The sequence below is a fragment of the Lathyrus oleraceus genome, chromosome 5 (assembly GCF_024323335.1).
Source record: "Lathyrus oleraceus cultivar Zhongwan6 chromosome 5, CAAS_Psat_ZW6_1.0, whole genome shotgun sequence".
In the NCBI taxonomy this organism is placed as follows: Eukaryota; Viridiplantae; Streptophyta; class Magnoliopsida; order Fabales; family Fabaceae; genus Lathyrus; species Lathyrus oleraceus.
In genome coordinates, this window is record NC_066583.1 from 442,869,929 (window position 1) to 442,893,768 (window position 23,840).

The 23,840-nt window shown below is 36.0% G+C and overlaps 1 pseudogene; it reads right to left on the reverse strand.

Annotated features, from left to right (window-relative positions):
* Nucleotides 1-1,198: 1,198 nt before the first annotated feature.
* Nucleotides 1,199-23,621, reverse strand: LOC127081250 (cyclin-dependent kinase C-1-like; annotated as a pseudogene).
* Between the last annotated feature and the right edge of the window lie 219 nt (nucleotides 23,622-23,840).

The following is a 23,840-nucleotide window of genomic DNA, read 5'->3' on the forward strand; positions in this document are numbered from 1 at the left end:
TATTTAGTCATTCATACATTATCAAATAACAAAGAACAAAGTCAAGAACATAAAAGGTACGATAAAAATGAAATTGGAAAAGAGAACAGTAGCATAAAAATGAGAAGATGAAAAAGAAAGAACATAAGAGAGGAGATATTAAAGAAAAATGGGCGAGTTACACCCTGTGAAAAAGATGAGAAGAATGCGTTAGATGTAAATTAAGTAAAGTTTAAGTTGTAACATAATGCAGTTTGGTTTAGTTCAATTCGATTAACAAATTACAAACGGAAAATTAAATTGAAGCACACAGTTTTGTTAGAAAATGGCTCAAACACATCCAAACTAAACGCATTTTTTTTGCAATTTTCAATTTTATTCAATTCGATTAGCAGTATTCTATTGGACCAATTTGATTTTGAATACCCATAATCCATAATAAGTAGGTAACTGAAAATTTGATATAATTATCTTTTTTTAAACAATTTTTTTTGGCTGAAAGGACGACACTCATCTGCAACATATAAATAGAAAATAAATAAATAAAACAACTAATATAAGGAACAACAAGCATATATCATAACAAAAACATTCAGAAAACCCAGCATTTTTAATAGCAATGAGCTTGGTGCAAATAATCTATAGGCTTATGTGAAAATTTCCTTCTAATTAAAAAGAATTATTTATCAATGAGTTATTTTCAGAGTTCGAAACCTATACACCAAGGATGTTATGAATCACAACAGCAAAACTACTTGAAAGACTCGGTATGTGTGTGTCTTTGTATGTGTGATGTATTTGATTTCCTCAAGCAATCTATGCGTTAAGAATCTGTGTGCATGTGTGTTGTAGTGGATTTCTTCAAGCCTAAGTTGATATCTTCAATCTTCAAATTACAATTGAAACAGCTAGTCAAAATGTATCTAAGTCTGCATGTAAAGGAAATAAAATTCAGTACAAGGTAATATTAACAAGAAAATTATATCTTTATCTTGATGAAGCAAATTGCTTTCATTCAAATAAGCTGTAGATCTAAGGTATAAACTATAATATTGTAATAAACAACTATACTAACAAAACCACCAAAAAAGTTATCTTCCTTTTTGTAGTTCCTTATGGAACATATATTTTTCTCAAATACTCTCAATTTATCATCGTTGATCCTATTATCACTCTTTATCAGGCACCGTCTCAATTGTTGTGATAAGATAATGTTCTACTATTGCCAACCATACTGTTGGTTGCGATTCCCGCCCATCGTGTTCGACCCACGACCAAGAGCCAATCCACCAGATGGAGGAGGGCCACCTTGAGGATAATTTGGAGGCCCTGCAGGTAAACCACTATACGCTTAAGGAGGCCCTAGGGTTTCCACCAGGAGGATATCTTCCTGGACGCCCAGGCGGACCTCGAGGCTTACCATAATGATGGCTAGGTCCTGCAGTAACTGTTGGTTGAGAACCATGAATAGAGTGGGTAGGACCTTGTCGCATTTGGGCATGTTGTTGTCCACCCTACTGAATCGGGGGATGACGGGTATGCTGCTGTGGATGCTGCATTTTAAAACGCTTGGCATTTTCGTCATTTTGCCTTTGCTGCTGATGCTTTTTTTGGTCTGAAACTCATGTGATGACTCATACTTGGGTAAACTAAGGAAAACATGAGGGCAGTAATGAGCAGAGGCCAGTTTGTTTTACCTTTAAAAAAATAGATTTTTTTTTTAATTTTTGAAAATGGATTCTACAAAAATATTTTTTAAAATATTATAATTTTTTTTCTAAATTTATTTTTTATAAATTAAAAGATTGAATTGTTCATTCTATAACATAAATATATATTATTGAAGTCAAAATCATAATTTTTTTAAAAAATTGTATCTTAAAAATGATTTTTCTGAAAAACTATTTGAAATATCTTCAAAATTAAGTGATTTTTTGAAAATTTGATATCAAAATATTTTTTCCATAAAATGACGAAATACCTAAAATAACATTTTAAGAATAACTATTCAAACCAAATTTTCATTCGAAGCTTTTATGAAAAAAAAAATTGTAAATTTTTTTTACACTAAAATAGCTAACATTCTAAAAATCATTTTAAAAAAAAGTCAAAACAAACGGGTCCTACAAATATCAGAAAAAAAAATACTTAATTGATGGAAACAATAAACTTTAGAGAGAAAAAATAATGGCATTTATCTCATGAAGATGACAATAAAAAATTTATATTTTGAAAATGAAAAACTCAAGTGCATGGAAGGCCCCTACCTCTTGGGATCACACGGTAATGGATCAGTCCAGAAGTACTCAGCATCAAGTGCGTCTTTGGCAGGAATTCTCTATTAATAAATCAATATGGAAAACAAAATATTTGATGTAGATCTAGTTAATTATTCATCGTAAAAGCATGCTGAATAATAATGTCACTGGATTAAACTTAAAAACAAAACAACCCAATACATTTTTATGTGTCACCAACATTATGTCGTCTTTTAATCAGGCGTTAGACCACATTACGAAAGTCATTAACCTAAAATAGATATGTAATTTTTTTTTACCATAGCTCAAAAAGCAAGTCGCCAACAAGTAAGATGCATGATATTACACAAGAGCAATGGTAGACAAACTACCAATAAACATGATGAAATTAAAAGAGGGTGAGTAATGGAAGATAAATTGAAATAGCGTGAATCCATAAACTGTAAAATGACAATTATACAATTATTTAGCAATTAATAGATAGGACCCACAAGTGATGAAATGATTTATACCCGAGCAGGATCAAGTGTGAGCATCTTCTCCAACAACTCCAATGCAGGGCGATCAAAACTAGAATTCAAGTCAGGGACATAAGCCATTCAGATTAGTCAGTTAAGCAAAAGATAATGAAAGAGGATACAACATTTTATTACCAAGGTCTTCTCTGATACTTACTGTCTGAAAACTTCCCTCAAACGCCTTTTCATCGGTTTTGTCGGCTTAAACTGATTGTACCAAGGAGTCTTTTGAACTCCGGGCCAGTTCACCTCATCCGGTGCTCCACAGAGCTCAAAAATCTTATTTATTTGTTCTGGCTACAATAGTTACAAAAGAAACATGTGTTACCTCAAAAATATTATAATTAAATAAATATGAACATCATTTATACAAAATATAAATTGAGAAAGAAAAATTATATATGCATCTATATTGAACAATATGTTTTATAACAATAAAAAATTATGACACAAAATATGCTAATATTTCACCTTCATCTATTCATCTCCTACCACAAAACTAAAAATCATGTAATCAATCTAAGATCTTTAACCAACTCATTAATCATCATCCTTGAATACCAGGTGTCGGATACCAACACCGGGACACACCTAATCCAATGAGTGTCTGTACTGTAACGGTTTCTTATTTTTATTATAATAATTATTAATAATAAATCAATTTAAATGGGGTCCATAGTTTTGGGATTTTGGTTCTGAAAAGGGTATGATTTATTTTGGTTCTAATATAGATTGATATGACCATTTAATTGGGTGGTAATGAGTTTTAATGACTTTAAATTCTTGATGGTAGAATCAAGTCTATAAATAGTCTTTGGTCCCTAAAACTTTCTCTCATCAGAAAAGAAATACACCATCTATATTTAGATGGCAAGAGCTTGGAAGAATCAAAGGCAGTGCACTCACAACACTGCAACAATGGCTTGAGGTAAAACCTCTAATTCTATTTCTGCATTTTGTTTTATTGATCTTGTTGTTTTTTTGTTATCAGGAACATATGATCAATATATATATATTAATCTAACATGTACTTCATAAGGTTAACTCTAGTAATCATGTCACATATTGTTATTAATATGGCATCTGACCCTGTGAGCAATATACAAGTCACTTCAGAAGTTGGTTTAAGCATATAATGGAAACACATACATCATTGATCAAGCTAATAAAATGAGCATTTTCAGACATAAGCCATTGTTCAAACTGGCATAATAATTAAGAAATATAAAGCCACTAAGATGAATACAAAAAGGATGAGCTAGTGATATTAAAAATCTCTCCCTCATGTGATAAGATAATCCAATAGCTGAAGTGAGTTCTGACAATGTAAAGGATAAAGCCAAATCTGGAAAATAATTTTTTTATAACAATGGTTGATATTTGTAAATATAATTAAGAATATTTGTATATCGAATAGTCCCAGATCGACTATATCATGTAATTAGTAATAATCTCTCTATATATAATAAAGTCTCCGTAGTGCTTTTCAAAACACATGGTTTATTCAAATATCTCTTAGTCTTCTAATTCAACATGGTATCAGAGCTTGCTAAGAGGCAATTCTTTCTTCGCCGTACTTTACCCGGTTGACCCACTGTCTTCCGGTGAGAATTTTTTTTTTACAAACCGTGTCATCACTCCGGTTTACTTCTCACTTTTCAAAATTCTTCGGTAACCTACCTGTAGAAGCGCCTCTTCCGATCCAGTTGTTCCCCACTTTTCATCGGCAGAAACCTCTGCACGTGACAGCACGTCCGACGGTCGATCCCGACAATTTTTCCACTACTTCACTCTCTATAGGGCAATTGTTTTAGATCCGATACTCATGGCTACTCCTCATAACTTTACGCCAAACTACGATGATTTCCTCAAGTGGTATCCGAATTATCAAAACTTAGATTCTACTGCTTCGGTAGCACACACTGGTAATTCATCTATTTGTCTCTCTCAATCATCTTCTCTTGGATCTTGGGTCCTTGATTTTAGTGCGTCTGATCATGTTACCGGTAATAAAAATCTTTTCGCTTTCCTCTCTACATCTGGTTTCTTACCTACTATAACTTCTGCCAATGGTTCTCAAACCTTATCTGAAGGGATTGGTACTGTTCGAATTCTACCTTCTCTCTCGATTACTTCTGTCCTCTATGTACCTAATTGTCCATTTAATTTATTTTAAGTCAGTCGTTTTACTCGTTTTCTTGATTGTAGTGTCACCTTCACTTATAATAATGTTACCCTGCAGGATCGGAGTTCGGGACGGACGATTGGTGTCGGATGTGAGTCTCAAGGCCTTTATTACCTCTCAGTGTCATCTCAGACATGCTCAGCCAAAGATTCTCCACTCACTATCCATGCTTAGTTAGGTCATCCCAGTCTTTCCAAACTACATAAGTTGGTGCCAAATTTATTGAAGGTATCTAATTTACATTGTGAGTCGTGTCAACTAGGGAAACACACTCGTGGTCAATTTCCCAATCGAGTCAATAAACGAGCTTCGTCCCCTTTTTCTTTAGTTCACACCGATGTTTGGGGTCCCTCACGTACTGTCTCTACTCTTGAGTCTAGGTATTTTGTCACCTTTATTGATGATTTTTCATGTTGCACGTGGTTATTCTTAATGAAGAATAGATCTGAATTATTTTCTATTTTTGAACAATTCTATCAAGAAATAAGAACTCAATTCGGTGTGTCTATCCGTACCTTAAGAAGTGACAATGCCCGTGAATATTTATCCCAACAATTTCAGAATTTCATGTCACGCAATGGTATTCTCCATCAAACATCTTTCCCTCACACACCTCAACAAAACGGGGTAGCCGAACGCAAAAATCGGCATCCTGTAGAAACCACTCGGACCCTACTTCTCCATGGTAATGTTCCACTTCGGTTTTGGGGGGATGTTGTGCTAACGACATGTTATCTTACAAATCGCATGCCCTCATCTGTCCTTAACAATAAAATCCCTCATTCAATCCTTTTTCCCAATTCCCCACTTCACCCAATTCCTCCCCGAGTCTTCGGATCCACATGTTTTGTACACAATCTATATCCTGGTCTTGATAAACTCTCAGCTCGATCACTAAAGTGTGTCTTTCTTGGTTATCATCGATCCTAAAAAGGTTATCGTTGTTATTCACATACTCTACAACGATACCTATTATCGGCCGATGTTACCTTCTTCGAGTTGGTTCCATATTTTGAGTCAAGTCACGTGACTCCAGAACCCATTCAAGAAAGTTCTCCCACACCTTTTTCGGCAGTTATTAATGTCCCGCCTACCATTATCCCCCGTCAGTCTAGGGATCCTGACCCACCCACTTGTCGACCACTTCAAACATATTAGTGTCGCCACCCAACGCCTGTTGTCCATGTCTCTGAGGTCATTGCAGACTCTCCTCTGACACCTCTGCCATCACCGGATCTGATCCTGCAACCTGAGTCCGATCTTCCAATTTCCCTTCGAAAAGGTATAAGTAAAACACGAAATCCTTCTCCATATTATATTGATTTATGTTATCATCATCTTTCCCCTTTGCAATATATTGTTTGTCTTCTTTGTCTTCTGTTTCTATTCCTAAAACTCCATGTGAAGTATTGTTTCACCCTGAATGGAGGCAAGCAATGATTGATGAAATGTGTGCTTTTCAAAGTAGTGGTACCTGGGAACTGGTTCCTCTACCCCATGGGAAATCTTTAGTAGGTTGTCATTGGCTTTATACAGTGAAGGTTGGTCCAAATGGTAAGATTGATAGATTTAAAGCTCGCTTGGTAGCCAAAGGATACACTCAGATTTTTGGATTGGATTATAGTGATACCTTCTCGCTTGTAGCCAAGATGGCATCTGTTAGACTTCTTCTAGCCATTGCAGCCATTCGACATTGGCCTCTTCATCAACTTGACATCAAAAATGCTTTTTTACATGGTGATCTTGAAGAGGAAGTATATATGGAGCAACCACCTGGATTTGTTGCTCATGGGGAGTCATCGAATATGGTGTATAGGTTACACAAGTCTCTTTATGGTATTAAGCAATCTTTGAGAGTTTGGTTCGGCAGATTCAGAATTGTAGTACAAGAGTTTGGTATGGTATATAGTGAAGCTGACCATTCTGTTTTTTATCTTCACTCAGCCCAAGGGTGTATTTATCTTATTGTGTATGTAGATGATATTGTCATAACTGGTAGTGATCAGCAGGGTATACTCCAGTTAAAGCAACATCTCTCAAATCAATTTCAGACAAAAGATCTTGGTAAACTTAGTTATTTCTTGGGTATTGTGGTAGCCCAATCTATAGATGGTTTGGTGATTTTTCAACGGAAATATGCTATGGATATTTGGGAAAAAAACAAGTTTGTTGAATGCTAAACCAGTGTTGAAAAGTATATTTCTGAAAAATATTTTAATATCGTATCCACAGACAATAAAATAGTTTTAATCAAATGTAAAAGGCTTGGCAAGATTGGAGTTCACTATTCAAATTTCTTATGTTTCCTTAATGACAACTATATAGACTTAAAATTATTGATGATATTCAAGTATACTCTCAATATTATTTATTTCTAAATGATATTGTGATAATCACTATATTAATGGTTAAATGATTTCTCTACCTAACTATCAATATAGCAATCTTTAATGTTTGATACAAAAGAAGAGTAGTGTATATATCTATTTCTACAACTCATTCACTACTTGAAAGCATATTTTAAGTCAAGACTTGAATAATCTTTCTCAACAACAACTCAAATCTAAATATTCAAAATAGGGCAAAAATATATTTCAATACATCAATAACCTTTTGTCATATACAAGAGTCAAATGGAATACATAAACAAATAAGAATAGCTACTACCTCCAATCTTGACAAAATGGGGTTTAGCTTCTCATCATCATTTTGGAAAGCAAAATGCAATATCAAAGTAAGCTCTGTTTTTCTTCTACAATGTGTGAATCAATTCTCCTTTTTTTCCATTCTGTTTTTTTAAAGAGTTCATCCTTTCCTTAAATGTTCATTTTCATCTAAAACTGAAAAGCACTCTTAAAATGATACAAAACTGTCACACTAAAGTTGGGTTGAAAACAGAACACTTGGCCCAAACAAAATGCTTGCTGTTTTCGCAAGGTTCGCGGCGCCATCCCTGGTCGCGGTGCGAACTGAAGCAATTTCAGCTTCTTTGCCTTGCAAGCTTCATTTAACAATTCTCCCAAGTGTTATTTTTCCAAATGCTTCCAAATTGCCATTGAAACTTCTTCCAAATTATGCTTATGCACTCCAATGCTCTCTTGTCCAAAAACTCTACAAAACTAATAAATACGTGAAATATTTACTCAAAACATAATCAATTAAACTTAATTGCATTTTTACTAAATTGTGAGGATAAAAGTGTGTAATTCAATAATAAAATGGTAAAAGGGTCCAATAAAAATATATGAAAAGTAGTGCTAATTGGTCCCTAACAACCAGCTGATATTCCTATGGATCCAGGTGTCAAACTACTACACAATCAGGGGGAGCCTCTATCTGACTCAGGAAGGTATAGAAGATTGGTTGGAAAGTTGAATTATCTCACAGTCACTCGTCCATACATTTCTTTTGCAGTTAGTGTGGTAAGGCGGTTCTTAAACTCCCCTTGTCAGGAACACATGAATGTTGTTATCCGAAATCTGAGATACATCAAACGTGCTCCAGGAAAAGGTCTAGTGTATGAAAATAAAGGACATACTCAGATAGTTGGATACTCCGACGCTGATTGGGCAGGGTCACCCATTGATAGACGATCCATCTCTGGGTATTGTGTACTTGTTGGAGGAAACCTTATATCCTGAAAAGGTAAGAAACAAAACGTAGTTGCAAGATCAAGCGTCGAGGCAGAGTATAAGGCTATGGCAATGGCAACATGTGAACTTATTTGGTTACAACAGATGCTCAAGGAACTTCAAATTGAAGAAGCAAGACCAATGACACTTATTTGTGATAATCAAGTCGTATTGCACATTGCTTCAAATCCAGTCTTCCATGAGAGGACCAAACATATTGAGATAGACTGTCACTTTGTCAGAGAGAAAATCGAATCAGGTGACATCGTCACAAACATTGTCAACTCTAATGATCAATTGGCAGACGTGTTTACAAAATCTCTGCGAAGCCCTAGAACTAATTATATATGTAACAAGCTTGGTGCATTTGACTTATATGCTCGAGCTTGAGGGAGAGTGTTAATTTTTGTAAATATAATATTAAGAATATTTGTATATCGAATAGTCTCACGTCGACTATATCATATAATTAGTTATAACCTCTCTATATATAATAAAGCCTCTGTAGTGATTTTCAAAACATACGATTTATCCAAATGTCTCTTAGTCTTCTAATTCAACAACAATCATTGAACACTTTACTCCTATCTCTGCTCAAGATTATATATAAGTATCACTAACCTTATCTTTTCCGAGAAAGATGGGCTTCCCATGAAGAAGCTCAGTGAAAATGCATCCAACGGGCCACATGTCTACATCTTGCCCATACCTTGTTATCCCCAGTAGTAACTCAGGCGGTCTAAATATATGATAAAATAAATCAGTGCAAGCCTTGGCCATTTCATAGCACCACCCTCCCAAATTAACTTAGGCAGACCAAAAGTCAAAATCCAACACTAGTGGCGATTTAAAATCAAGATAAATTACCTATACCGTAAAGTTATGGCCCTGTTTGTGAGGTTTGCATTGTGCTCATTCGAAAAAGACCGGGACAATCCAAATTTTGCCTACTTCAGATTACCTTCATTATCTATGAGAAGATTTGAGCCTGCAGAGAAACAGAATACATCTCACGTGAGTAATAGATTAGGCATGATCTAAAATCAAAATCTAGGACATGTAACACTTTGGAAGAAATTCACATAAGAGAACCTTTGATATCCCGATGAAGTACTTGATTGACATGACAATAGTGCAGTCCAGTCAAAAGCTGCCTCATATAACACTTCGAAAGAAAAAAAAAACAACTCGGATATCAAAAATTTAATAATTATTAGTATATGAATGTACACTTCAACTGTCATACTCATACCTTAATCTGGGGGACAGTAAATCTCATGCCAGATCGGTCAGCCAGGCCTGTTAAATCATGGTCCATATATTCAAAGACCATATAAATTCATTTTTGTTGCCATCTGCATAATCACAAAAGAAAAATGGAACGAAAAATGAGACAGAAATTAAGGAAATAATATACTCGAAAAGTAAGTGATAAATCAATTATTAATATCATGAAAATAAATTGCTTGCCAGGCCTCCCTTGATCATCTTTCTCTGGGCCTGTATGAGAAAGCAAAAAAGTTAAGAAGTGAATAAATGAATCTTGTCCAAAACTACAACAATTTGATTAGAAAAAACAAACATTAAAATCATTGAAAAATGTACCTGGAGACGTCACAATTTCCTTTAACTTGATTACATTTTCATGGTCTAGTTTCTTTAGAATTTTGATTTCACGTATAGCAGTTATAGGAAACTACAATGACATAATTTTTAGTACGATTAGAGGAGAATCTCATGACAGTGTCTATAATAAAATTTGTTCCACAAATTAAGATTCTGGTTCACATAATTGCACAAACGAGTCAAATGTTTGAAAATGCAGCAGCAGCAATTATACGACAGGATATCACAAAGGAAGAACTGTACCAAACTAATAATTAATAAAATTTACTGAGATGCTATGAATTCAAAATACACTTAGAAGTTCAACAAAGGTGACCAAAGATATACCCCTTCTCTCTCATTGTCCATTCGTATTTTCTTCAGAGCAACAATCTCACAAGTTTTGATTTCTCGGGCCATGTAAACCTGACTGAAAACATAAATATGTTAAAGCATGGATTTTCATGAAGTAGCAGCAATGACAATGTGGTAAAATAGTAAATCAAACATAAAGTAACAAAAAGTTATTATCCAAAGGGAAATTTTAAAGCATTTCATAAATGTCAAAGAAGCAGCAACAAATATTCCAAAAAATGCATTAATAAGAAGGTTAAAATTGTCTTCCATTTTAAGAATCAAATAGAATTGGGAATTATATCAGAGAGAAAAAAAAGTGAAATAAGATAGAAGGATTCTGACAAGACTTCGAAAAAGAAAGAAAACTCACATCTTTACAACGTTCCCTGATTTAATAACCACCCCATATCGGGAATCTTGCTACTTACCTCTTGCATCACTAACAACTTCCACACTTCCTCAACATAACTCCCTTCTCTTCCCATAATTAACTTCAAAATACATGGACAAAATGCTAACCTGCAAAATTATTCCTTGACTACATTTTCCCACACTCCACTCTTAAATAATAACTACCATGTGGCAAATCTCACTCCATATCTCTTGCATAACTACCGATTCCCACACCTCCTTAACAAGTCCCCCTTCTCTTACTAGAATAAACTTTAGGAATATGATACCCATTTATTCACCTTTACAGTGTTATCCATGGCAAATTACGGAAAGCCAAAAAAACTGACATTTTGGCCAACATAAGGCCATCCTTCACAAATTGGCCATATTGATTTCCATGAATCCACCATGGCCGATATTTGACACTACCGCACCATGATCACTCAAATCTCTATCAAGTTTACACGATAGAATAGTTTATAAGGGAAAATCAGAAATTATAAAATGACTACTAAAAAGAACAAAGGGAGTGAAGAGAACATCTCGGGAAAAAAATTTAATCAGTTAAAAATTCCCTATAAAATAATAAATCAATTATAGAGGTGCAATATCAGTGTTATTAATAGCGGATTGCGGAAAATAAAATAGCGGATTGCCAGAAATCCAATATGAGAAATAGCGGATGGCATAGCGGGTAAACAGTGGAAGCCGCAAAATAGTGGAAATATAAATAAGGGTTAAATATGTTTTTTGTAACACCCTTCTAAAATACCCCAAATATTTAATTAAAATAATAAACATATATCAGAGTAATTATGCAGTTAAGGGTGTCACACAATCATTCACACCATGTTCCAAAATAACTGTCATGCTCTTTATTTAATCAATTAAACATTTGCATAAATCGCAGCGGATATAAATCAAATTAATCAAAACATGTAACATACTACATGTAAACTGGTTCAACAATCTTTAACAACATAATTAAAAAGGTTCCCTCCCGATGTTACATCTATCAGAGCATGACCCACTAAGGAGACTACACTAGACTCCAAGCATTCGCTTCTACTCAACTCATTTCTCGTTACCTGAAAAATAGTTGTAAGGGTGAGTTCCTCAATCGATATAATAAGCATTATAGAATATAATGTCATGTTAAGTAATTTAACACATTAATCACCCTAATCACAACATACAATCAGTAACAGCACATCAGCTCAACATCATACTCAACACCAACATAAAACACAAGTATAATCTCGAATCATACTCCATAATAACACCACCATACGTATAATATTGGAATACATCCATTCATATTATACGCCATACATACATTATGCAATGAGACTCCACACATGCGGTACCGACTATTCTTGAACATACAGTTCAAGCTCACCGATCAAATCCAGATACGGCTACTAAGCTCACTAGTCCCACTCATTTGAGATCTAATGACTCACTCACTAATTCCTCACCATGGGAATTAGCTACAGCCCCGAAGGCTATGCTATGCACACTAATCATCTAGCATGCAAACATCAACAACAAATCCACAATGATTCACTCACTAATTCCTCACCATGGGAATTAGCTACAGCCCCACAGGCTATGCCATGCACGCTAATCATCTAGCAATGCAACATCAACAACAATTCAAGAATAGACATATGCTCACACTCTAAGCCATAAAACAGTCCATTCACAAATACATGCATAATATATACATTTACAACATTATGCATATCATCATACCATGTCAAATAATTAAACACAGTATTAGTACACTCTACTAATACCTACACTGCTCAAAACAGCGGGAATTAATCCCTGTTACATCATAGGCCAACCCTCAATTAGGCACACAACGTTTAAAACACCAATTTTCCACTCTGCAACAGTGTTAACCGGTTAACGCCCTGGGTTAACCGGTTAACGCAGCACAACACGCTTCCTGTCCCAAAACTTAACAGTGTTAACCGGTTAACGCCCTGGGTTAACCGGTTAACGCAGCACAAACAGCAATATTCCATCAATCACAACAGTGTTAACCGGTTAACACCCTGGGTTAACCGGTTAACGCAGACAAAACAGCAAATTTTCACAATTCAAAACAGTGTTAACCGGTTAACACCCTGGGTTAACCGGTTAACGCAAGACAGAAGCTGTTCCTGCGCTAACTCAAGGCAGAATGCAGAATTCTCCGCACTTTCCGCCATTGGAGGACTTCCGGACCTCCGATTCCAATTCCGTAAAAAGCTACATTATCGGAAAATCACGACACATACAATCACGGATTCAATTTCAGTTTTTAACACAGTTTAACCAACGTAATTCCAGCATTCACCAATCTCAATTAGGGTCAAATAACGGCTTATCACTACCCATTACATATTATCCCATAATACCCATTAATCGACGATAAACCCCCCTTACCTGAGTTAATCCGGCAAATCTTTGAGCTTCAAGCTTTTCCGTTCTTCAACCTCTGCTCTTGCTCTTCCCCTTTGCCCTTTTCCACTTTTCTATCGCTTCTCTGCTTTTTCACGTAAAACTCTTTACCAACAATGAAACCCTTTTTCTTATTCCAACTTATATATTTTCCAAAATAATAATAATAATCCAATAATATTTCCAATTAATTAATTAAATTAATAAATATTATATTAATTCAAATTAAATAATTAGCCTTATTTTATCGGGGTGTTACAACTCTCCCCCACTAAAAGAGTTTTCGTCCTCGAAAACATACCTCAAGCGAACAACTCTGGGTAAGACTCCTTCATCTTACTCTCCAGTTCCCAAGTCACATTGCCACCTGCTGGTCCTCCCCAAGCTACCTTCACCAAGGCAATCTCTTTACCCCGCAACTGCTTCAACTCTCGATCCTCAATCCTCATAGGTGATGTTTCAACCGTCAGGTTATCTCTCACCTGTACATCATCTATTTGGACTACATGCGACGGATCATGAATGTACCTCCTCAACTGAGACACATGAAAAACCTCATGCAAATTCGCAAGCGACGACGGTAAAGCGACACGATAGGCTACCTCCCCTATCCTCTCCAAAATCTGATAAGGACCAATAAATCGAGGTGTCAACTTCTTTGACTTCAAAGCTCGACCAACACCAGTTATCGGAGTGACACGAAGAAACACATGATCTCCCTCTTGAAACTCAAGTGACTTCCTCCTCTTGTCGTGATAACTCTTCTGACGACTCTGAGCAATTCTCATATTCTCCTGAATCATCTTAATCTTTTCCGTAGTCTGTTGAACAATCTCCGGTCCAACCACAGCACTCTCACCGGACTCATACCAACACAAAGGTGTCCGACATCTCCTACCATACAAAGCTTCAAACGGTGCCATACCAATGCTCGAATGAAAACTATTGTTGTAGGTAAACTCAATCAAAGGTAAATAACAATCCCAAGCACCTCCCTTTTCCAAAACACAAGCCCTCAAAATATCCTCTAATGACTGAATCGTCCTCTCAGTCTGACCATCAGTCTGCGGATGATATGCAGAACTCAACCTCAGCTTAGTTCCCAAAGCCTTCTGCAAACCTTCCCAGAACTTCGATGTAAATCTAGGATCTCTGTCCGAAACAATACTCGACGGAATACCATGCAAACTTACAACCTTCTCAATATACAACTCGGCTAATCTCTCTAACGGATAATCCATTCTGATCGGAATGAAATGAGCCGATTTTGTCAACCTGTCAACAATCACCCAAATGGCTTCAAAATTCTTATTTGTCCTCGGCAAACCAGAAACAAAATCCATACTGATACTATCCCACTTCCACTCTGGAATAGCCAACGGTTGCATTAGCCCAGACGGCTTCTGATGCTCAATCTTTGACTTCTGACAAGTCAAACAGGAATAAACAAAACTCGCAATTTCTCTTTTCATTCCCGGCCACCAAAATAACTTCTTCAAATCATGATACATCTTCGTAGCTCCAGGATGAATACTCAAGCCACTACGATGTCCTTCCTCCAGAATACTCTTCTTAAGTTCGGTAACATCCGGAATACACACCCGATTACCAAATTTCAAAACACCATTCTCATCAACTCTGAATTCACCACCTTGGCTTTGATTCACTAAAGTCAACTTATCAACCAAAAGCACATCGGATTTCTGACCCTCTCTGATCTCATCCAGAATACCACTTGTTAACTTCAACATTCCCAATTTAACACTATTGTGAGTACTCTCACACACCAAACTCAAGTCTCTGAACTGCTCAATCAAATCCAATTCCTTAACCATTAACATAGACATATGTAACGATTTCCGGCTCAGCGCATCAGCTACTACATTTGCTTTACCCGGATGGTAATTCAAACCAAAGTCATAATCCTTCAGAAATTCTAACCATCTCCTCTGTCTCATATTCAGTTCTTTCTGATCAAACAAATACTTTAAACTTTTATGGTCACTGAAAACCTCAAATCTTGAACCATACAAGTAATGCCTCCATAATTTCAGAACAAATACCACAGCTGCCAACTCTAAATCATGCGTCGGATAGTTCCTCTCATGAACCCTCAGTTGTCTCGAAGCATAAGCTATAACCTGCTTATTCTGCATCAACACACCACCCAAACCCAACAATGAAGCATCACAGTAAACCTCAAATGATTCCGACGAACTTGGTAATATCAGAATAGGAGCAGTAGTCAACCTTCTCTTTAACTCTTGGAAACCTTCTTCACATTTCGAGTCCCAAACAAACGCTTGCTCCTTTCTAGTCAACATCGTCAACGGTAACGCCAACTTAGAAAATCCCTCAATGAATTTCCTATAGTAACCTGCAAGTCCAAGAAAACTCCTTATCTCAGAAACTGACTTCGGAGCTTCCCACTTAGATACCGCTTCTATCTTAGAAGGATCAACAGCAACGCCACCTCTTGAAATCACATGACCAAGAAAACTAACCTCTTCTAACCAAAATTCACATTTAGAGAGTTTAGCAAATAACTTCTTTTCTCGTAGAACTTCTAAAACCACTCTCAAATGCTCAGCATGCTCTTCTTCAGATTTCGGATACACCAAAATGTCATCAATAAACACCACAACAAACTGGTCTAGGTACGGATGGAAAATCCTACTCATATACTCCATAAATACTCCAGGCGCATTAGTCACACCAAAAGGCATTACAGAATACTCATAATGTCCATACCTTGTTCTGAAAGCAGTCTTCTGAATATCCTCAGTTTTCACACGTATCTGATGATACCCAGATCTCAAATCTATCTTGCTGAACACACTCGCACCAACCAACTGATCCATCAAATCATCAATCCTCGGCAAAGGATACCGATTCTTGATCGTCACTTTATTCAGTTGCCTGTAGTCCACACACAACCTCATAGTACCTTCTTTCTTCTTAACCAATAACACTGGTGCACCCCACGGTGACACACTCGGACGAATAAACTTCTTATCCAATAGATCTTCCAGCTGATTCTTCAATTCAGCTAACTCAACAGCAGACATACGATACGGAGCCATCGATATCGGTCTAGTACCAGGCACCAAATCAATCGAGAACTCAACTTCCCGCTCGGGTGGCAATTCATTCACTTCTTCAGGAAACACATCAGGAAAATCACACACTACGGCTAGATCGCCAATCACCAGTTTATCTTTAGCCTCCAAAGTCGCTAACAACATAAACAACTCTGCCCCATCTGCTACTTCCTCATTCACCTGCCTTGCTGATAGAAATAAACTCTTTCCTTCCTCAATCTCAGGAAATATCACAGTCTTATCAAAACAATTGATAGAAACTCGGTTAAACACCAACCAGTTCATTCCCAAGATAACATCAATCTGCACTAGTGGAAGACACACAAGGTCTATCCCAAAGTCTCTACCAAAAATACTCAAAGGACAACTTAAACAAACTGAAGTAGTAGTCACTGAACCCTTCGCAGGAGTATCAATCACCATACTACCATACATCTCAGATATCTCTAACTTAAGTTTCACAGCACAATCCGAAGATATAAAGGAATGAGTAGCACCGGTGTCAATAATAGCTACAAGAGGAAAGCCATTAATATAACACGTACCTCGGATCAAACGATCATCTGCAGAAGTCTCAGAACCCGATAAAGCAAAGACTTTGCCTCCTGACTGATTCTCTTTCTTTGGCTTAGGACACTGTGGACTAATATGACCCAACTCTCCACAGTTGAAACAAGTTACAGTCTTCAACCGACACTCTGCAGCCAAATGACCACCTTTTCCACACTTGAAACACTTCATCTCAGCACTGGTACACTCATGGACACGATGTCCAGCCCGACCACATCTATAACACTTAGCAGGGGCACTAGAGTCTCCCCCACTAGGCCTCTTCATCCCACTCTGCTTCTGGAAACCTTTGCCAGCTGCATACGGTTTTCCACGATCATTCTGACTCTTGCCTTTCCTATCAACTCTCTGTTGATAGCTCTCTGCTCTGGCTTTGGAATCCTGTTCAAAAATCCTGCAACAGTCAACCAAGTCAGAAAACACTCTGATCCGCTGATATCCAATAGCCTGTTTGATCTCGGGACGCAACCCGTTCTCAAACTTCACACATTTCGAAAATTCTCCAGCAGCCTCATTATAAGGAGTATAATACTTTGACAGCTCTGTGAACTTAGCAGCATACTCAGTAACAGACCGATTGCCCTGCTTCAATTCCAAGAACTCTATCTCTTTCTTTCCTCTAACATCCTCTGGAAAATACTTTCTCAGGAATCTCTCTCTGAACACAGCCCAAGTGATCTCAGCATTTCCAGCAGATTCCAACTCAGTGCGGGTAGCAACCCACCAATCATCTGCTTCTTCTGACAGCATATGCGTACCGAACCTGACCTTCTGATTATCGGCACACTCAGTCACTCGGAAGATCCTCTCGATCTCCTTCAACCACTTCTGAGCACCATCTGGATCGTATGTTCCCTTGAACATTGGAGGATTGTTCTTCTGGAACTCACTTAGTTGACGAGCAGCTCCCATTCCCACAACATTCAGATTCCCTCCAAGTACTCCAGCTAGCATACCCAGAGCCTCAGCAATCGCAGCATCATCTCTACCTCTTCCAGCCATCTCTATTCTGAAAACCCAAACAAACTAAAACAATAAGTACTGATAGGGTTACACAACACCTATCCCGTACAGGCGAAACAGAATAATTACGACTCGACTCGACCGACTATGCTCTGATACCACTAATGTAACACCCTTCTAAAATACCCCAAATATTTAATTAAAATAATAAACATATATCAGAGTAATTATGCAGTTAAGGGTGTCATACAATCATTTACACCATGTTCCAAAATAACTGTCATGCTCTTTATTTAATCAATTAAACATTTGCATAAATCGCAGCGGATATAAATCAAATTAATCAAAACATGTAACATACTACATGTAAACTGGTTCAACAATCTTTAACAACATAATTAAAAAGGTTCCCTCCCGATGTTACATCTATCAGAGCATGACCCACTAAGGAGACTACACTAGACTCCAAGCATTCGCTTCTACTCAACTCATTTCTCGTTACCTGAAAAATAGTTGTAAGGGTGAGTTCCTCAATCGATATAATAAGCATTATAGAATATAATGTCATGTTAAGTAATTTAACACATTAATCACCCTAATCACAACATACAATCAGTAACAGCACATCAGCTCAACATCATACTCAACACCAACATAAAACACAAGTATAATCTCGAATCATACTCCATAATAACACCACCACACGTATAATATTGGAATACATCCATTCATATTATACGCCATACATACATTATGCAATGAGACTCCACACATGCGGTACCGACTATTCTTGAACATACAGTTCAAGCTCACCGATCAAATCCAGATACGGCTACTAAGCTCACTAGTCCCACTCATTTGAGATCTAATGACTCACTCACTAATTCCTCACCATGGGAATTAGCTACAGCCCCGAAGGCTATGCTATGCACACTAATCATCTAGCATGCAAACATCAACAACAAATCCACAATGATTCACTCACTAATTCCTCACCATGGGAATTAGCTACAACCCCACAGGCTATGCCATGCACGCTAATCATCTAGCAATGCAACATCAACAACAATTCAAGAATAGACATATGCTCACACTCTAAGCCATAAAACAGTCCATTCACAAATACATGCATAATATATACATTTACAACATTATGCATATCATCATACCATGTCAAATAATTAAACACAGTATTAGTACACTCTACTAATACCTACACTGCTCAAAACAGCGGGAATTAATCCCTGTTACATCATAGGCCAACATAGGCCAACCCTCAATTAGGCACACAACGTTTAAAACACCAATTTTCCACTCTGCAACAGTGTTAACCGGTTAACGCCCTGGGTTAACCGGTTAACGCAGCACAACACGCTTCCTGTCCCAAAACTTAACAGTGTTAACCGGTTAACGCCCTGGGTTAACCGGTTAACGCAGCACAAACAGCAATATTCCATCAATCACAACAGTGTTAACCGGTTAACACCCTGGGTTAACCGGTTAACGCAGACAAAACAACAAATTTTCACAATTCAAAACAGTGTTAACCGGTTAACACCCTGGGTTAACCGGTTAACGCAAGACAGAAGCTGTTCCTGCGTTAACTCAAGGCAGAATGCAGAATTCTCCGCACTTTCCGCCATTGGAGGACTTCCGGACCTCCGATTCCAATTCCGTAAAAAGCTACATTATCGGAAAATCACGACACATACAATCACGGATTCAATTTCAGTTTTTAACACAGTTTAACCAACGTAATTCCAGCATTCACCAATCTCAATTAGGGTCAAATAACGGCTTATCACTACCCATTACATATTATCCCATAATACCCATTAATCGACGATAAACCCCCCTTACCTGAGTTAATCCGACAAATCTTTGAGCTTCAAGCTTTTCCGTTCTTCAACCTCTGCTCTTGCTCTTCCCCTTTGCCCTTTTCCACTTTTCTATCGCTTCTCTGCTTTTTCACGTAAAACTCTTTACCAACAATGAAACCCTTTTTCTTATTCCAACTTATATATTTTCCAAAATAATAATAATAATCCAATAATATTTCCAATTAATTAATTAAATTAATAAATATTATATTAATTCAAATTAAATAATTAGCCTTATTTTATCGGGGTGTTACATTTTTCATCCCTCTAAATATACCAACTTTCAGCTTTAGTCATCTATAAATTTCCTTCAATTCGTTGATCACGAGATCTTTCCTAATAGCAGTGTTGTAAAATATCAATAGCAGAAAATAGTGGAACACCAAAAAACCGATATAAGAAATATCGGATCGCGTAGCAGGAAAATAGCGGAAGCCGTAGAGCAGTTAAAATAAATATTTATATAGAAAATAAAACATGACACACAAAAATAAAAGATACATAAAAAGATATTAAAAAAAATCATACATTAAAATGAAAATTTCAAGTTCCAACAACTAAAACAAGAAGCTAAAAATAGAAATTAAAAAATGAATTAAAACTCAAAAAGTTAAGTAGTTTAGTTCAAACTAATAATTAGTAGTTCTTCTAAGTCTAATAGTGATAAAAGATCCAACTATTAACTAGTAGTTCATCTAAGTCTAACTATTTCAAACTAATAACTAGTAGTTCTTCTGAGTCTAACTAGTGATATCCCCTACCCTTGTTGGGTAACGTTAAAAGGATTAGGACGTAACATTGATAAACTCTGAAACCAAAAACTTCCATCAAATCCATAAGCTTCTCTTAAATGGTTAATTGAACCAAATCACATATCATATAAGACTATTAATGTATTCCAAGGAAACAACAAACAACTAAGAAAAACTAAACAGAAAAAATTATTATTCAACTGAGTATGAATCAAGAAGTGGATATTGAAAAAGAAAAAGAAACTGATCCATAAGTGCCTTCGCCAATTTGCTCCAATTTTTCAAAGTAGTCAATGCTTCGGGATCCGTGCAAAGGCGATTCACCGACGGTGAGTTAGCCAAGACCTGCCAATGTCGTTACAATCACAAACCCTAAAACGAAAGGATTTTTACGCTGGCGAGAAAAAGGGAGCGTTAGGAGTAGAGGCGGTAACCAGAGTGTGATGCTGCTGATGGGTTTTTGGTTTGTTCTGGGCTTTATAAATAGCCTTCGATTTATTTATTTAGAGAAATCAGTCAGAGAAAGATCGGGGGGGGGGGATTCTCTCCCGTTTTTTTCTCTAAATTTTTGTCCAGTATAATCTTACCCATTCATTGAAGAGAGATAAAAGAATAAAATATTAAAAAAAAAAGAAATGTTGATGGGATTTTAACAGTGCAGGTTTCACTGCATACTCTCTTGTGTAAATACACACTAGAGACAATCCTAATCCGAGAAAGATGTGAGAAATATAGTATTAATCGGTACAAGAGAAATAGAAGAGAAATACATAAGAGAGAATATAAATAGTTTTTTGAATTGACTAATAAACCCTTGACTAATAGTCTAATATTTTATTAAAAATATACATAAAGGTATAAGAAATCTGTTAATTTTAATTTATGTAAAAATAAAAAAATACAAATTTTAATTTAAAAAACAACTATCAAATAAGTGATTTTTTTATAAAAAGAACAATAAAAACAATTGGAATATTGATTACCGTTAAATATCAATCTTGAGTTTTCCATAAAAAAATAAAGTCTTTTTGAGTTTCATTTAAAAATGAGTTACATATCCCTCACTCACACCTACGTGTATTTATCCAATAAAAAATTCAATTGTTAAATATGTTAGGAACTCTCATAAATATATCAACATTTAATTTTAGTCCATATAAATTTTTTCTTCAAATAATAGTCCTCGCAAACTTTTATGTCTCTAAAATTGGTCCCTCCAATTAATTTTCACTAACGGAGGCTTATGTGGTATGTCAACTATGTATTTTTTAATTGACACGTAAGATTTTTATTAAATTAAATATTTTTGTTTTAACTTAAAGTGAAATGCAGAAATCCTAATGTGGTCACTACTTTATTTTCTCTACTTCCGTTTTTCAGATCCCCTTCTTCTTCGTTGATCGTATTCATTCTCTTCGCTTACATTTATCTTCTTCTTCATTGAACTTATTATGTCATATTCATCAAGGTGAATCAAATCAGTATCGTATCATTCGACAAGTGTGTGCAACTGTCCAGTGAGAAGGCGTGGGTGCAATGGTCGTATGATATCATGCATATGCAAGAACGGACAGAACAAAGAGAGAATGTTCTGGAGATGTCTGTTTTGGCAAAATGAGGAAACTTATAATTTATTCATTTGGGATGATGATATTGCACAAGAAAAGGATGATTATGAATGTGTAGATAAATAATGGAGCAAAGATGAGAGCAAGGCGAGGGAGATGTGAGTTGTTGAAACTATGAAGGAGTTGTATGAATCTTCAATGAAGAAGAAGAAGAGGTTGTAGATCAATATTAAGTCAGAGGTAATTGGGGAAAGTTGAAGTCAATTTGTGTTGTGTTTTCGTTTTTGGTCAACATGTACTTGTTAATGAGGTGTAAATGTTGAAATGATCTACTATTGTTATTCTAAGTTTGTAATGTTTAATTGATTTTTTAATGTTCACTTGGTATGAACTATAAGTTGGTCTAATTGATTATGTAATATTCACTTGGCATGACCTATAATTTGGTATAAATGATTTTGTAAGTTTCACTTTGTGATTTGGAATGGCCTATAACTTGGTTCAGTTATGCATTATACTATAATTTTGACATAATGTGACCTATAAATTTGACTTGGTATGACCTATAATTTTGACACAATTTGATCTATAATTTTGACATAATATGATCTATAATTTTGAAACAATATGATCTATAATTTTGACATGTAAATGCAAATAGATTTCACCAAAGAGTTACATTACATATTCAGTATATTACATTCATTACATATCAAAATAGTTGTTGATCATATCAAAATAGTAATTGATCCATTCATTACATTACAAAATAGAAACATAAACAAAACATAAATATTTAAGCATCAATTACATCTTCACTGGGTTAGCCTTTCGTAAATTTTTGCCCAACTTTTTGGTTTCCTACCACCACTAACAAATTCTTCTGTGGTATCCTCTTTAGTTATCACCAAAGGATCATTAAGTTTTTTATCAGGGCCAAATACATTCTTTACTTTCAAGGTCCTCAGTCTTTCACTCTGTCTTTTTGCACCTACCACATTAACATTCTTGTACATGCTCTTGGTTTTAATACTCACGGGTTCACTGCAAGTTGGCTTTGGTGAAGATAATATTGGGGCTTTGAAAGGTTTGTTTTTGCAGACTTTTGGTTGTTTACCAAAGAAAACCTTGACACCACTTGGCTTTGATTTAGTTGGCTTGATAGGTGATTTGTCAACACTTAAAGGTTGAATGTCCAAAACATCATCATCCCCTAGTAATGTAACCAAAGTCTCAGCTTCCCAAGAATATAACTTATCCAAACCTAAAGATTGTGTAGGTTGTTCCTTGACAGTTGACTGATTGACAGCTGGTTCATTGACAGTTGGCTCATTGACATATGGCTCATTACCTTCATTATCAAGTTCATCAGTCATGTATGAATCCTCAATGACATGTTCCATATCCATCTCTTATGTGATAAACATCTTCTTGTCTGGTTGACTTGGGGCCTCATTAGTAGTAACAGGTTCATTTATAGGTTCTTGATCGGAAAAATAGCAAGTGTACTATTTTTACCGATGTAGTAATAAGGAGTTTTATTTCCAAGTATCGATCTCAGGGATTGCGTAGGAAATACTTATTTAACTTTGATTCTATCATAACAAAAAGATAATGGTTTGGTTGTT